At 37.3% G+C, this 16,816-nt stretch overlaps 1 protein-coding gene across 1 annotated transcript in view; it reads left to right on the forward strand.

The window, feature by feature from the left end:
- KCNIP4 (potassium voltage-gated channel interacting protein 4) overlaps nt 1-16,816 on the forward strand; it is a 404,299-nt gene that overhangs the window by 49,742 nt on the left and 337,741 nt on the right. The gene's annotated exons all lie outside the window — the stretch shown is intronic.

Raw genomic sequence — 16,816 nt, forward strand, 5'->3', positions numbered from 1 at the left:
TTACGGCTCCCTTTCTCCTTTAACAAAATGTATTTCTTGGATAAGATCTCAACTCAAAAGGCTTATGGGATATCAAGAAATCACCGCTCTGAACCCTTCCTTATTAAAAAGTACACAGACACCAGCTTTGTCACAAGGCAGTGCTTTTGGTTATCAGGAAGCTATTGTGCTTGCATAGAATAATTAAGTCACTGGCTATGAGCTTTTTGAATATTTCAAGGGGAAAATTATCTCATAAAAAGTATTATACAAGTCTGAACATAATCAATGTTATTGGCATATTCAGTTTTTCATTACCAAAATATTGCTACACTGTGGAGCACCATGCTGATTTGAAAAGTGATGAAATTTAAATATAAATATTTGTGAATCGTCTAAAGGAACACTTTCAAATAATTCTATCATATTAGTACACATATTTCAGAGAAAAACAAAATGTTTGGAGTGGGGAGGCGTACATTGGTGCGAAGGGGAAAGTTGCTATCACCTGAGAAGAAATTCTAGATTATTTTGTATTTTACTGTTAAGAGTGAGGACACAAATTTAAGAATTTCAGGGTGCCTGTAGTTACCATGACTAACGTCAAACAGCCAGCTACTGTTGTTCTCTTCTACTGTGCCCAGGTTTAGGTCTCCCAGCAGAGAACCAAGTTCATGTTCAAATGCCACAACTTATTAGACAAGTTAATCTTGGACATGTAATATATCTGTGAACTTTATTGTCTATGAAATGATTAAAATTGTATCAGTTATTTCACAAGTTGCTGAGACAGTTAATTATTATTGGACATGCAAGTACTTGGCACAGTGTCTAATACAGAGGAAGCATTATCATTCTCAACAATTGGACACATCTCTGGGGACATTGTGGTTAGTTATCCCTCAGATAACTGTTCCCAGTCCCCATGCTTTGGAAATCATTTGTGACAAGAGAATAAAGGGAAAAGGAAGGGGAAGAAGTGATATAAGAAGTGATATTTATGGGTGGATGTGCTGTCCTAAACACTCTTCTAGCCCTAGCCAATTTAGCTCAGTGGATAGAGAGGGTTGGCCTGTGGACTGAAGGGTCCCAGGTTCAATTCTGGTCAAGGGCATATACCTTGGTTGCAGGCTCCTCCCCAGTCCAGGCCCTGGTCAGGGCTCGTGCAAAAGGCAACCAATCAGTGTGTTTCTCTCACATCGATATTTCTCTCTGTCTTTCCCTTTCTCTTCCACTCTCTCTAAAAATCAATAGAAAAGTATCCTTGGATGAGAATTTTAAAAAATAAAAAATGATAAAACCACTCTTCTAGGTACTTGAGATGCAATATTTCATTTAATCTTTTCACTATTCTTACAAGGTCAAGAAAATAAGCTTAAACAGTTATTACTTGTCAAAATGCACAAGGTTAGCAGGGTTTTGGAGGAAATATTTGAAACTTAGTCAGTCTGACTGCAAGATTGGAAGGACTAAGACTCAGTACTGAGATACATATCATTGGCTTTATCTTCTTCAACACATGTCATCTTCAATACCATCACTAATGAAAGGAATGGCAGTTTTGAACTTTGACACTTTTATTTCAAAGTATAGGTTTTTATACCTGTCACTTTCTGTTTTCCAAGTCTCCTTTACTTAAATGTGTATATTAGCACGTTGGAGGGACACCCGATATAATAGCATCATTGGCTTCCAAGGAATGAGCATTTCAGCTTCCTTCATTCTATTGAGTTGGCATTGATCTATGCCAGATAATCTATCCATCTCTACTCTAGACTTAACAGAAAATATGATTGTCTAGTCTAAACTGAAGATAAATTTATCCAGTAGATTATTCACTGCTATACAGAGGAAGCATGTGGTACTTGCTAAATTTTTCACTCGCAAATCACTTATGTTGTCATGATAGAAAGACATAATAGAAAAACCTTGACTTTAAAATTAGTATATTCTGGTTCCAATCATACTCAACCACTTCATGAATGTTTGACTTTGAGAGTTATTTATCCTCTTGAGTCTCAATTGTCCATATCAATTTGAACAATAATAGTATCTATTCCCTGGAATGAATATTTGGATAAATGAGATTATGTCTGGAAAGCCCTTGTACTCTGCTCGGCCCACATTAAGCCTTTCAAAATGGTACATGGCATCAAAAACTGCTGAGCACCCATTTATGGAACTGGGTTCCATTAACACCTATAATGGGAGTAGATTAATCCCAGGAGATAAATTAGATACTTAGGCACTTCTATAAAAGGAAAAAGACATAAGTTTATGTATATTATTACCATGCAATTTGCCTGGCTGAAAAATGCAGCATTTAGAAATTCTCCCATTATCGGGGCTGTGGGCTGTCTAGGTGATCACTAGTGAACAAATGGATAATCAGAGAAACCCAATTAACAAGTCTACGCAAAGATCCCTGGGGAAAGAAGTGAACTTAAGCACAAATCATTTTCAAGATGATCTTTGTATATTGTGTGTTGGCTAATTGGCTGGACTTAACTTATTCTTGCTCTGCTCCTTTGAGGCCAGCAGCCAAGTGAAGAGCTTCAGGAAATGTTTACAAAATCCACATTGTCAGTGTCCTTGGAAAAACAGAAAAAAAGATATGAAGCACTGGGCTCACACACACACACATGAATATTGAGGTGGGCCTGAGTCCGACCACCCCATTTTAAATGGGGCATGCAGTCTCTGGTGACCACAGTCCTCACTCCTCACAACACTGCACGTGCGCTCATACCAAGCAGGACTCACTTTTACATGACCTGCTCACCCCCCATAGGCATTCAAGTGTTTGAGCCACCTTAAATCTTATGTATATTAAGATTGCTGTAAATGTATATATAATCTTGCTGTAAATACCCTTTGCCCACACCTCTCCCATCCATGCATGCTGGGACTGGTTCCTAGAGAATGATACCAGAATCACACCTTTCTCTTTTAGCTTCTGTAAGTCATTGCACTTCCATTTCAATATTTTTTAAATAGTCAGGTCATAACTTGTATGGAACAACTAACCAAAGGAATCATATATATAACAGAATTTGGGGTGGTTTAGAAATTTGACCTGTTGACGTGTAGCTGTGTGACCTCTAAGCGTGTCATGTATCCTCCAGGCCATATGGTATTTATTATGTAAAGGTTTGCTTAGGTGATGTACAAAGTCTCTTCCAACTCTAAAATCCTTGGAGCTAGTGAAATGCCTAGTTTCCCTTGTTCATTTTATTTCTATTTTAAGCTCAACTTCACTGACTTGGGATAAGCTTTCTCCACAACCAGGATATTAGTAATATAATCCTTATCTCTTGCGATCTCTGCAAGAACTAATTAATAAATAATGTGAGACAGATGAAATACGAAAAGAAATGGAAAATTACTTACTATATTTTCAGAATTGCATTTTAAATGGTAATAGTTGTGAGTCTATGTTTCACTTATGAACAGAACTTGGGCTATTTAGTGCTTGTAAAAAAAATATTAGTTCTAATTTTACATTTCTTTTCCCCTGAAGAAGTAATTTTCCCTTTTTATTATTTTCAACTTTCATTATAAAATCCTTTATAACCCAGTGTGTCTGTTGAAATCAATCTTTTGGTCCTGTACTCTTCATGAGAATTAAGGGTTTGCAATAATGCTTCTCCCGCTCAATCTCCCAAGGGCCAACACAGTTCCTGGGAAGGGGTAGGCACTTTGAAGCTGCCTACTGCTTGAGTGAAGGAGGAAAAGCAAGAATAGCTTCAATAGTAAATATCCCATGGCAACTGTGTGGTTTAGACTGATGAGGGATTTCCAGTGATTTCAGACGCCATGTCTTCAAAGGTTTTGCTTTATCACTCATAGGTATTTTGCGGGATACCTCACATAACAATTGCTCTAAAACTAAGTTTTTGTTAACAAAACTGGCTTATGGCTTGGAAGTGTTTGGAGGGGTGTGTTGGTATCTTTCATATTGGACTAAGGAGGCGGCAGATGAGATCAAGGCTGCCAGGCAGTTTGTCTTCTGGGCGTTTCAGGGTATGTTTGAAAGAAGAGAACTTCCAGCAACCCAAGGCAAGACCTGTATGCCACCTGTGTGTAGGGAAGGAATTTGCTGATGCTCTGTGGTTGCACATCCCTGGATATTAGCCAATAGTTCTCATTTGGAGATTTGATTGGGAATGGATATGTTTCACTGGTCATATGGTTGTTGGCCACATTCAATTACTTGTAGAATTAATAGCAGCTTGTTTCTTCAAATCCAATAAGAGGGAGAGATGGGAAGAAGAAGAAGAAGAAGAAGAAGAAGAAGAAGAAGAAGAAGAAGAAGAAGAAGAAGGAGGAGGAGGAGGAGGAGGAGGAGGAGGAGGAGGAGGAGGAGGAGGAGGAGGAGGAGGAGGAGGAGGAGGAGGAGGAGAGGAAAGGGAGGGGGAGAGAGAGAAGGAGAGAGAGAGGGAGGGAGAGAGAGAGACTCTAGCAATACAGACATGACAGCCTTATATAATGCAATCATGCACATTGCATATTCTCTTGGTTTGAATCAAGTCACAGATCTCACCCAAACTCAGAAAAGAGAGTTGCACAACTTTCAGCAGGTGAGGGTCATGAAGGGCCACCTGTAGCATCTGCCTGCCCCATGTTTCCTTCAGGTCCTCTCTTTCTTGGTGTGGGCCCTATTGCTTCTCTTGAATTCCCAGTTCCATGTCTGACATATTCTACTTCTCCTTCTCCTCTGACCCCTGTTTTTAGTTTTAGACATGATTTCTCCCTTAAAATCTTATCACACTTCGTCTATAGGGATTTTGCATGTTTTTTCACAGAACAAGTGTTTATGAATTGCCTAGTATATGAAAATTATTAAAAATGGAATATGTAAAAATAATCAACCGAGGCAAAAACAAAGCAAAATACTTTATTCATGAAGCTTACACTCAAAACTCCATGAATAGGGGATACCTATCTGCTTACCCTAATTAAAAATGAATATAAACAAGTGAGCAGTTGTAATTCATCCAAGTGCTATAAAGTGTGTGCAATGGAGGCATGTGATATAGTCAGGGGCATGGTAAAGGCCTGGCAGAGTGATCCTTCAGAAAGCCAGTTTATTCCATATTGCCTAGAAAGGGCAAGGGAATGACATCTATTTTCTCATTTCAACATCACAGAAATCTAATAAGGTACTATATAAGTGACCAAATTTATTAAAAAAAAAAAAACTGAGGTCAATTAAACAGTTACAGATGAAATAGTTTGTAAGTCATAAATGTGAGATTTGAGCCCAGATCTTCATCCCAATAATATCAATGCTCCAGATTGTTATTCATATGTAATACAAAGAAATGTATTTCTCTTTTTATTTTATCCTTAATTTAGAAATATAACTTCCGTGTAATGGATTTGGGCAAATTATCTATCTTTGTTGACTTTGATTCAATAGCATTTGAGAATTTTTTTGAGTAAATTTGAATTTCAGTAGTACATAAACAATATTCAATTTGTCATTTTATTAGTAATGAGATGGAAGTTTTAATTATTGTTTTGGAGGACTTAGCAACTTAAAGAATCAGGCCTCAGAGATGCCTCTCATTTAAATGTGCACTTTAATAAAGCATTTGTTCTAAAAGTTGAAAATATTCTAATAGTTTCAACTAACCTCAAACTTAAGTATTTTGTGATGCATTAAAAGAAATATTTTTAGAGTCAGAACTCATCAACATTGGCACAGAATGAACATGCTAAGTCTCAGTTTGAAAGAGAATTCAACTGGAAAGACATTTTCCTCTCTGTGGGATATTTAGTGTGTTTATATTCAGTATTATAAATAGAATAGATCCATAGCCAGTTGTAAATGGCTTCTTCCAAAATTACTTCTTTCTAGTTGTGTAAATGTAGACTCTCTGTCAGTGTAATATAGTGTCATGGCTAGTAAACATTTATCTATCCAAAAAGAAAAAAAGTATTCAAATTATGGAATGATTTATAAGGAAGCTATTTTAGGGGTGGCTTTGGTCTTTAGTCATTGGTAGCCTGGTTTTAGTGGTAGTGGTGCAGGACACTCTACTCTGTGTTCTCTGTAAACAGACACCTTCAGTCATTGTAACAACCTGTGAGATGGTGACTATTATTATGCCCATTTAACAGATATCCCAGATGCAGAGTCCCAAAACAGTATAGTATTTGCTCAAGGTCTAACATATGTGTACTGTTTACAGATTGCAAACCTTTTTCTTACACAAGATTGTTTTGTTCGTTGTTTCACTTCCCATTTCTTTGCCCTTTCAACAACCCTGGTTGATGAGGAAGATAGAGAGACTATTTCTATGTCCATAATGGAGATGAGCATCCTGTAGTTTTGGGGGCTAAGTGCTCTGTACCATGGTAAGAAGCCTAGTGTTTGGGTTTCTGTTTGGTACCTAGAAGGCACCAACTGTGGAGCTTTAAACAAAACAAGACAATACAGAACAAACACAAAACCCCAGCGTTCTCCAGAGAATGACAAATCTTGACAAAGAACGGCAAAGGAATTTCCTCAGAATATAAATAAAAGCCCCAAGGCCTCTCTGATGTATTCGTGGCATCTCTTCACAGCCCCTTGCACCCCATCTGGCTTATTCCTCCCCAAAGACCAGAGTTTGTTAGGCACTCCATTCTATATTTCTTTAGTCTACTTTTTTTTTTTTATCTGAAGACTCATCCACAAGCCTATGACTTGACTCTCACCCCTACCTAAATGTCAAAGGATGGAAGCGCTCACCACTCAAAAGGACAAGGTTTTATAAATAACATACTTTCCTGGGTATAAAAGGTAATTCATGTTGGCTTTAGAAAATTTTGAGAAGTCTTTAGAAAAGCATGAATAAAAAGTTTTCTTTCAAGCTACCCTATTTACCACTATTAACTTTCGGTTTTATACATTTCTGTGAACAACATAGTACTATTTCTGTGAACATACACACTGCTTGTAGTGCACTGCACACACTGTAAGTAAACTGCTTTTTTTTACCTGACAATATGCTATATACCATCAATGCACTCTCCTGTCATTAAATATTCTTCTGCACCATCACTGTAATAGCTCTGTAGAATGTCACACAGATAAGCATATAAGGACATACATTAATTTATTTAACCAGTGCCTTATTTTGACCTATTTAGAGTCTTATTGTCAAGTTGTCAATACTATAAATAACAATGCTATGGATATCCTTATGGATAAATATGTGATTGCATCTCTTCTTATTTCCTTATTGTAGACTTTGACAAGAAAAATTACTTTGTTAAAGCAAACGTGCATGGTTATGAGAAAAGTGTCTCAACAATTTTCCATAGTATGGCATTCTTAAACTGTGAGGAATATTGGGGAAGGTATTTTTAAGGTGGTTACCCTGTTGGGAAGTAATTTTTCATTCACTCTCTTGCCTCTGATTCCCCAGTTTCTCTTTTTTCCCACTGTCCCCATTCTCTAGTTTAATCTACCATCACCTTCCAGACTTACATGGAAGCCAGAAAGTCTTTCCTAAGGGACCATACCCCGTACTACACCTGGGGTTTCTCAGACAAATCAACAGGGTTTGAGGCTAGGAACTGGGAAGCAGTATCAACAGATAAAAAGGCATAAATGACAGGAGAAATCCTGCTGGTGAAGAATTTTATTGTAATGAGTGACTTACTGTAATAAGTCACTATGCTCCATAGGATCGCTTGTCTGCTGCAGTGGCCTGAATGTGTGAAGGAATGTAAGAATTCTCTTTGCAGGAAGCTACTTTGAAGTATGAGGGCTTGGTAAGACCAGGAATTGAATTAGATTGCTTATACTCTAAGGGACTTTGAAGATCTATGTTGTTTAAGTCCTACTTTAATGTACTTTATTGTCTTCGCAACACTTGTAAATATCTGATTTCATTTATTTATGTGCTTTTTCTCTATCTACTCTCTTGTTAGAAGGTAAACTCATGGGATAGGTACATTGCCTAACTTGTTCTCTTTATATCTCCATCTGCTAACACAGCATACAGCATGTTTTGATTTCAGATAATATTGTTGGGATAAAAGAATGAAAGATTTATTATATTTCTCTGACCCCTTGAATGTCAACATTTTCGGTATGTAATAAATTAAGTACTGATAGATTTTTTGTTTTGTTTTGTATATGGCATCGGATATCTTCTTTGTATATATATCTACACAGTTTTATGGCTTTCTCCTGAAGGACAGAGAGACATAATGTAGAGGAAAAAATTGCACCGACCAACCAAATGCATATTTAAAGAGCAAACTAAATAGCTATTTATTAAATATTCGTTCACTAACTGGAGACTACCGTATTTTCCGGCATATAAAACGACTGGGTGTATAGAAGATTTTCCTGGGTTAAAAAGTCGTCTTATACGCCGGAAAATACAGTAATTAAAATTATGTCAATTTCTGATTTTAGCACCAGATCTAACTTTCTGGATCTGGCATTCTGAGATAAGGCTTACTGACATTTTATTGAGAAACTCTTTCAATCAGGGTAAAACCATGCTTATCTCAAGTGTGGTCAATACAAGAATTTGAATGAGGAGAAAAACCATTTGAATGAGGAAGAAAGTCAATGGAATCAATGATTTGTAGGTTAAGACTCAAATGTTACATTTCCCTATTGATGGATTTAAATGGTTGTAGTATATTTAAATGGAAAAAAATAAATCAAATTTACCATATAAAAGTAATGTGATTATATCAATACAAATGCTCTGCCAGTCCTACATGTCCAGTTCTTTGTTAATGGAACTCATCTTTCTGAATTCTTACATTTCATACTCACATTGCTACCAGTGTTATTTATATATGCCTACTTGAGTTGCTTCTTAAAAAATATTTAATTAATGCAGAGCTTAGAGAGTAGAAAGAAAATGCAAAATCAAGACCATTAGGGTATGACCAAAGAAGCCATTTATTTTCATTAAACATGACTGTAGACTATCTAGATTGGAGGCTGAATATATTTCCAACTACAGTGTTTCATCTTCTTTTCTCTCAGTGTCTGATGACATCAAGACTGTCCCCAGACAAAACATCCTCCTAGGAGCTGTTTCTCCTCTCTAAGGCCCCAGACATTGGCTATGCCCTGCATCTAAGCCCCTTCCATAGACTGTTAAAATGCTCTGTGTCTATAAATATTAACTGATCACTTGCTATTTACCAGTCACTGTGATGTTGTTAAACAAACAAAAAATCCCTGCCTCAAAGAACTTGCTTTCTAACAGATTCATTAACCAAATAAGCAATTAAAGCTATGATAGAATTCTGGGTAAATGAAAATTGCAGAGAGACATAAAGCAGGGTAAATAAAGATCTTATTTGATCTTTGCCTCTTTTATTTTTATTTTTCACAGCTCTTCAGCTCATACCTTCCTATCAGTGATATCAGACTACTTAGTTACCCAATTTTCTCTTTCCTTTTTCTTTTTCACTCTACACATCACTGGAACATCTTCAATCTTGGATATTCTTTTAGAACATTTCTGATCATCTTTCAAACTCCAGGTTTAGTGTTGCCTCTCTCTAACTTCCCTGCCCCTTTTACTTATTGTTACATTCCTCCATAGCTATTCACCTCATTCTCTACCACCAAACCTCATCTATTATATATATATAATATTTCATTTTAACTAATTAATGCTTTATTAGATTGGGGAATTTCTGTATTAGATTGGGAAGTTTTCTTGAAATCAAGAAATAACTCTTTAAAAAAATGCATTGTACAGCATGGGTGCTCCAAGAATGGTTTTGAGTGAATGAATGAATGAATGAATGAATAAATGAATGAATAAATGAATGAAATTCTTCTACTATACCTTAAACAATGAATTAAACCCCAGATCTAGGGCAGTGCCTAAAACCCAGAAAGTTCTCAATAATAATTTATTTAATAAGTTATGTTAAAATGTAAAAATTATTGAATGATACATAAGAAATAATTCTTAAATTTGGATAAATTTTTCCTATAAGACACACTCGAAGTAGCCAATTGTTATAATTGATTGCTCCACAATTGCTTTTATTAAATTATTCCTTCTTTACCTATAACATAGTGATTGATAAAGAATTTCATAAATAGATTAAAATATTGTCTTAATTAAAACATTATATGTTAGTCCATTTTTGTAATTCAACAGGTCAATTACATTGCTCTTCCATGTGTACTAGTACAGGGCCTGATTCTTCCAAGTGACAGTGATACTTTATACTAAAGTTGAAGTCTTTGCTAGGGTATTTGTACCTGTGCTTAACAGGGAAGGAATAAAAGCAATATCTCCGACAGATGGCAGGATTTGAACACAGAGGCGTGCATTCCACCCAGCAATTTATCAGCAATGGTGATTCAAGGTACCTTTGTCAAATACAAGCAGTGAGGTAAAGAAAAGGTGATTTCATCTCACTAAAGAAAGCAGCACTAACCTGCTCAGATTATTTACGTGTGCCCTTGGCTATCAGGCAGCTTTCTCTCTTCCTCTGATTGAGTGCATGTACTTGTCTGGTCTTGCCATTGACCACAGTTGGAAAAGTCAGTCATCTGTGTCATAAGGTTTGAACACAGGAGATAAACAGACCTGAACTTCCACAAATTATCAATGTTATTGCTCTTCCAAGTGCCACACCATTCTCTGTGGCACCTTCTGACAAATGGTTTCCCATCTTTATCAAATGAAAAAAAGAATGCTAAGTGATATTCTCAAGAGTGGGCAGTGACATCTACAGAGACATGTAAGTAATCATCTCAAATCTTCCTGTAAATACTCATAGTCCACCCATTGAGCAGAACTTAATGACTGCTGATTACTACCAGAAAGAGGAGTAATAACAATTTGTTTTTCACCAGAGTCAGCTCAGTATTGAAGCACAGTTCCAAGAAGTATTGGAACCTTAGAAACTTCATCTTTATCAAATAATATACACAATTAAAATATATCCTATACATATTCACAGATTACACCTTTCCTTCACAGGAGCAACTTTTTTTTTTATGAATGAAGCATTGTAATTTGGGAAATAGCACCTCAGATAAAATTTAACAAATGTGCATGGAACCTGGAACTACTTTATATAAGAAAGATACATCTACAGAAAGAGTGCAACATTCTATACTTGAAAAATGTGATGAAACTCAAATTTATTTATACTAAAATGATGTTGATTTACCCAATTTTAGTGCATCAAGGGAACAATTTAGTACAGTTGCAAGACTCTTTATTTGATATATTGGTTGGTTAAATGATTCTTAACACAAGTGGATGACAGCTGCCTGAAAGTATAGGAAGAAGTCTAGAGGGAACCACAGTGAGAGTCTCAGGACTATGCCAGGGAGAAAAATCAAGTGGGAAAAGCAATCAGATAGCTGGAATATTCCAGTGAGTCAGCCTGGCCTTTTGAATATTAGCATTGTATATCATTTATCATTTACTTTTTAACATATGTAGTGTTTGCCTTTGCTTATGAAATTATTTTATTTGTTTGCAAGAAGTATCGCTTCTTTACACATGCTGAATTATATCCCCCCCTTCCTGAGTACCCCTGTTTCATCGTGCCCTTTATTCTCTAGCAATATGAGCAGCCTGTACCTCCCGCATACACCACACAGCTGTTTCTGGCTTTGGAGCCTCTGTGTAGGCAGTCCCTTCAGCCTAGACACTTCCCTCTGGCCCTGTATCTGGAGGCCTCTCCTGGGTTTGCTTATCTTTTTATTCTCAGCTCAATAGGCACCTCATGAAAAATGACTCCCTTGGACACTGTGTCCTCTTCTACTGTGAGCTGTGTATCCCCTGTTCACCTCCTGCATCTCTCAGTGCAAAACACTCCTTTGCACTTGCCAAACAGCTAGATAACTACTTGCTAATGTATCACTTTCTCTCAATAGACTGCAAGGTTTTGGGAGTCTGGGAAGGTATGACCAGAGTTTAATAGACCCAGAAAACTCTGTGTAGGCAAATGAATAAGTAAATAATTGATTGTGGGTCAGAGGAAGGCCCAGTGCTAGGTACCTACTAGAAGATAAAGCATATCGATTCTGATCTCATAGAGTTTGCATGGATGGTAGGTGATGTGCCTACAATTCACCATGTTTGGGGACATAGCCTCTAGTGCCAGAGAGAGAGAGAGAAAACAAAATACATTAGGAACTTAGCAGATGCAGTGATGATCCCAACTGTGGTATGACCTCTAGGGACTTTATGACAAGTATGGCGTTCAAGCTAAGCATTGAAAAATAGCTTTTTAGACAGCGATGGGCTGGTGGGGCAGGTGAGGTCACTGGGGAATTGTGAATTGGGGAGAACTTCAAGGTAGAAAGAGAAAAAGCATGACTGTATAGCATGAAGGCATGAAGGTATATAAGTCTAGGACTCATTAAAAAAATAGTAACTAATTCAGCTTTGAGGCAGGGTTGCAGACATAATTGGATCATTATGATGAAAACAACTAGGAAGTTAGATGGGCATTAGATCACAGAAGCCTTGAGTGGCCATGCAAAGAGACATCCATCGTTACAGGAGTGTGACCGAGGAGAGGTGTGCTTGGAGCTCTGCCTTTACATGGTGAGCCCTGCCTGCCCAGTCTGGACAGGCTCTATGTGTCAGGAAGTCAATGTGGGGCATCATGAAAACACACTGCTGAGGAACAGTCCCTGACTGGATAAGGCACAGGAGGAAAGAAAATGATATAAATATAAGAACAAGCCCTAACCAGTTTGGCTCAGTGGATAGAGCATCGGCCTGTGGACTGAAGGGTCCCAAGTTCGATTCCGGTCAAGAACATGTACCTTGGTTGCGGGCAAATCCCCAGTAGGCGGTGTGCAGAGGCAGCTGATCGATATTTCTCTCTCATCGATGTTTCTAACTCTCTCTTCCTTCCCCTCTGTAAAAAATCAATAAAATATATTTAAAAAATAAAAGAATAAAAATATGACTTATTTATTTTTTACTATTTTTTAAATATATTTTTATTGACTTTAGAGAAAAATCAAAAGTGGAGAGGGAGGGAGAGATGATAAATTAGTGATGAGACAGAATCATTGATTGGCTGCCTCCGGCATGCCCCACACTAGGGATCAAGCTGCAACGCAGACATGTGCCCTGACTGGGAATCAAACCTGGAATCCTGTTTCATAGGTCAATACTCAACCACTGAGCAACACTGGCCAGGCAAAGAACAGAAGTGTGATTAGAAAGGAGGAGGTGACAGATCTAGTGCAATCTGATGGAAACAGTGGGAAACCAGTCTTATAAGATGGAGGTAGTTACTGGCCTTCAAGGGAGCAGGATGGAGAAGAAAAGAACTAAAAATGGTTTTGATGTTTCTCTGAGAGACTCCTCTTGTGCCTCAACCAGGATGAACAGGGCACTTATTTGTGTTCTAATAACATTTGATTTAAGTTGTTGTAAGAGAGCGCTACTCAAATTGTAGTCTGCAGGAATGGGGCTGTTTTGCAAACTGCAGGCCACTCATTCACAAGGACAAAAGTACTAAATTGTTCATAAGCATTTAGAAGCTATGACAGCAATTTCTTACTGTCATCACATCCATCAGTGCTATTTTGAACTTTGCAAAAGTATCTGTGTAGAATGAATTGGGAAGAAAAAAATGAAATTTATCTTTCACTGTAGACAGTTTGAAAAATATGTTCTGTAAAACCATTCAGTATCATGGGACTCAAGTATAGTTCATCTGTCTAGTTCTTTAGTAGCTTATCAGTTCTGTGTGGAAAGTAGAGGGATGTATTTGAATCTTTATGCACACGGAGTTTCAAGAATGGGAGCACAACACAGGATCAATAAATAATTAAAATGGAATTGACCCTGATAACTCAGTAATATTTTATGGTTATGAGAGCAGTTTCAGATTGGCCACTTGGGGTAGAAGTCAGAGATCCAGAATTTAGGGATAGACACAAGCAGGAATAAACACAAACATATGCCCACAAGCAGACAAGAGACAATCCACATTAGATGCCATAAAAGAGAGAAGAGCAGTGAAGAAGAGTTAGAATAGATAGACCAATTGTAGTTTCAAACTTTGCAGAAGAAGCTCCTAGAGAACAGGTTCAAGGTGTGGACAGAGGAGGGGCTAAAACAGAAATAATCTTCAAAATCACAGGGCAGTGAGGTCTCATTGATGGACACATGTCCCTTCTGGGATGTTGGCTTCTGTTCCTAACTAAGTTAAACATCTATTACCACAGAACTGAAAAAGTGCTTCCAGTTTCCAAGATCCCTGAGTGTGATCCATCTCAAAATAAGCAACTTGGTGTCCTTGACCCAACAGAACTCTGCTCCAGGAGATAACTTTCCCTAAGAAAGACAGATAATTATTGATTTACTCCAACATGTTCAGTACGTTAACAGATGGAAGCTGTTCTGAACTAAGGGTCTGCTACAAACCTGTGCAAGCTTTTGTTGTTACACTTGATCTACCTAAAGAATTTTAATTAGTTTCCATCTGTGAAAATATAACATTGAAATATTCTGAATGCCCTGAGCTCTTTGTAAGCACTGGACTTTGTTGCCAAAGTGACAATTTGCAAGGAATCTAGGTCATTTTGTAGAGAATCAAAATCTGGAAAAACTTGAAAGGATTTTAGGGATAATCTAGCCAAGGGTGACTAAGACACTAAGTATAGCAAAATCAGTAATTGAAGTTCACATTATGAGCTATTTCAGATCAATAATAATGACTTTTTGCTGTCTGTAAAACCCTGAACACTATCCACTATACTTCCATGCTTCTTGGTTAACTCTGCAGTCATTGCAATGTAGATTTCCCAATAGGTAAAAACTTCTCCCAGACCTCAAAAAAAGTTGGTTATTCTGGAAAACAATTCTGATGTGTCATTTTTGTCATTACCTCATAACTATAGGAGACCTCTCTGTGTTTCAATATATTATAGCATTCCATGATTAAGATATGTACTACAAATAAATGGGAGTTAACATTTGCATAATAAAATCCATACAAATAACACAACTTTACCATAAATAAATGACTGTACATTATTTATAAGTTTTAAGGGCATTTGGAACTCTCTGTTTCTCACATGCAAATTTTAGGTTTTTAATTGTTTCATTAAAATCCTATGTGGCCACCAAAAGCTCATTAGAAAACAAGATACTGGAATCTGGCTCTGTGAACTTGCACATCTCATCTTCATAGTGAGGTGCATATAGTATCTATCTTCTTGGATTCTTATAAAGATGATTTAAAGTAATTCATGTCAAGTGTTTATCACAATGTCCAGGACATGGTAAGCACTCTATAAACGTTAACCACTGGTATTAATAATTAGGAGATGGACCTGTCAGGAATGTTGCAGGGGGGGTTCTTCTTGAGGGAGGAGATTGGACTTGATAATGAGTAGTATCTTTTACATTTGAGATGCTGTGACTCTTGCAGTCCTTCCTGGTTTAGTTCATTGGCAAGTTGACTAAGTCTTTGTCTTTATCTCCAACCAAGTCCTGCTTTTAAATATCTTTTCCTAAAACAAACTAACCAATGGACTCAAATATCATTGCATTTCTCTTCATGGTTGTCAAGTTCTTGGTATTTATTGAAAACAAAGGAAACAAACCCAGAGTGAGCATCTTGTGTACCATGATCATTGCTCACGTCACTTAATCAGCATCCTGTGAGGGGGTAATGTCATTGCAGACCATGGATGAGGAATAAATCCTAATATATATTAAGTGATTCACCCAAAGTCCAACATAGGGTGATCAAATAATTTATTGTATTAATTAGAACACTTTTGAGAGTAAAAGGAGGCACTATTAATGATTATGATGGATCAATAGTTATGAATTGGGACTATCTCATGTAATTTGGAGTATATAATCATTATTCCTGTAGATGAAAAAATGTTGTAGTGGTAGAATTCAAACACAGGAAAATTTCTAGCATCCTGTGTCTAATTATAATTATGTAGAAAAAAATATTTCTTGTTATAATTTTATTATACTGGGCTAAGAACCACTGCCCCAATACAATTGAAAACTGGGACACTAATATGAAAATCTGATGACCTGAAGTGGAGAAAAGATTTCCATAGGCTCTGGAGTTGGTACATAAAGGGGATTGTTTGTTAAAGGCTGACTGTTGTTTGTGCCAGATTCATATGTTGATGCCCTAGGCCCCATTGTGATGGTATTTGGAGGTAGAGCTTATGGGTTTAGATGAGGTTGTGAGGAAAAGACCCTCATGATGGGATTAATGCATTCATGAAAAGATGAGGAGATGTGAGATCTCTCTATCTCTCTTTCTAAATGCACCAAGCACAAACCAAGTGAGCCACAGCAACAAGTTGGCTTTCTAAGTCAGGAGAAGGGTTTTCAACTGACACCAAATTTGCCGGCACCTTGATCTTGGACTCCCAGCCTCCAGAACTGTCGTAAATAAATTATTCTGTTTATTCCACCTAGTCTGATATTTTGTGGTAGCAGCCCAAACTGCCTAAGACAGGAACAATATAACAATATGAAGGCACAATCTTGAAGTGTTGGGAGATCCTTAAAGCTGAGGACAAGGCAACTAATAGGTGAGAGGGGAGAGAGAGGAGAGAAAGAGAGAGAGAGAGAGAGAGAGAGAGAGAGAGAGAGAGAGAGAGAGAGAGAGAGAGAGAGAATGGGAATCCAGATATAAGCTAATAAAAACAATTATCTTGGTTTTTATCCTAAATGTGTTGTTGGGTTGCCTGGAGAAGAGCCCCTGGCTGGTGAGTAGGTGGCCTCAGCAGATTTTATAGGGTGAACTATGACCTTCATAGTAGACATGGGCAGCTAAAGGTAAACAAAAGAGTAAGAATGATGTGGACTATTTTTCCTCT

This window comes from Eptesicus fuscus, chromosome 2, assembly GCF_027574615.1.
Source record: "Eptesicus fuscus isolate TK198812 chromosome 2, DD_ASM_mEF_20220401, whole genome shotgun sequence".
NCBI lineage: Eukaryota > Metazoa > Chordata > Mammalia > Chiroptera > Vespertilionidae > Eptesicus > Eptesicus fuscus.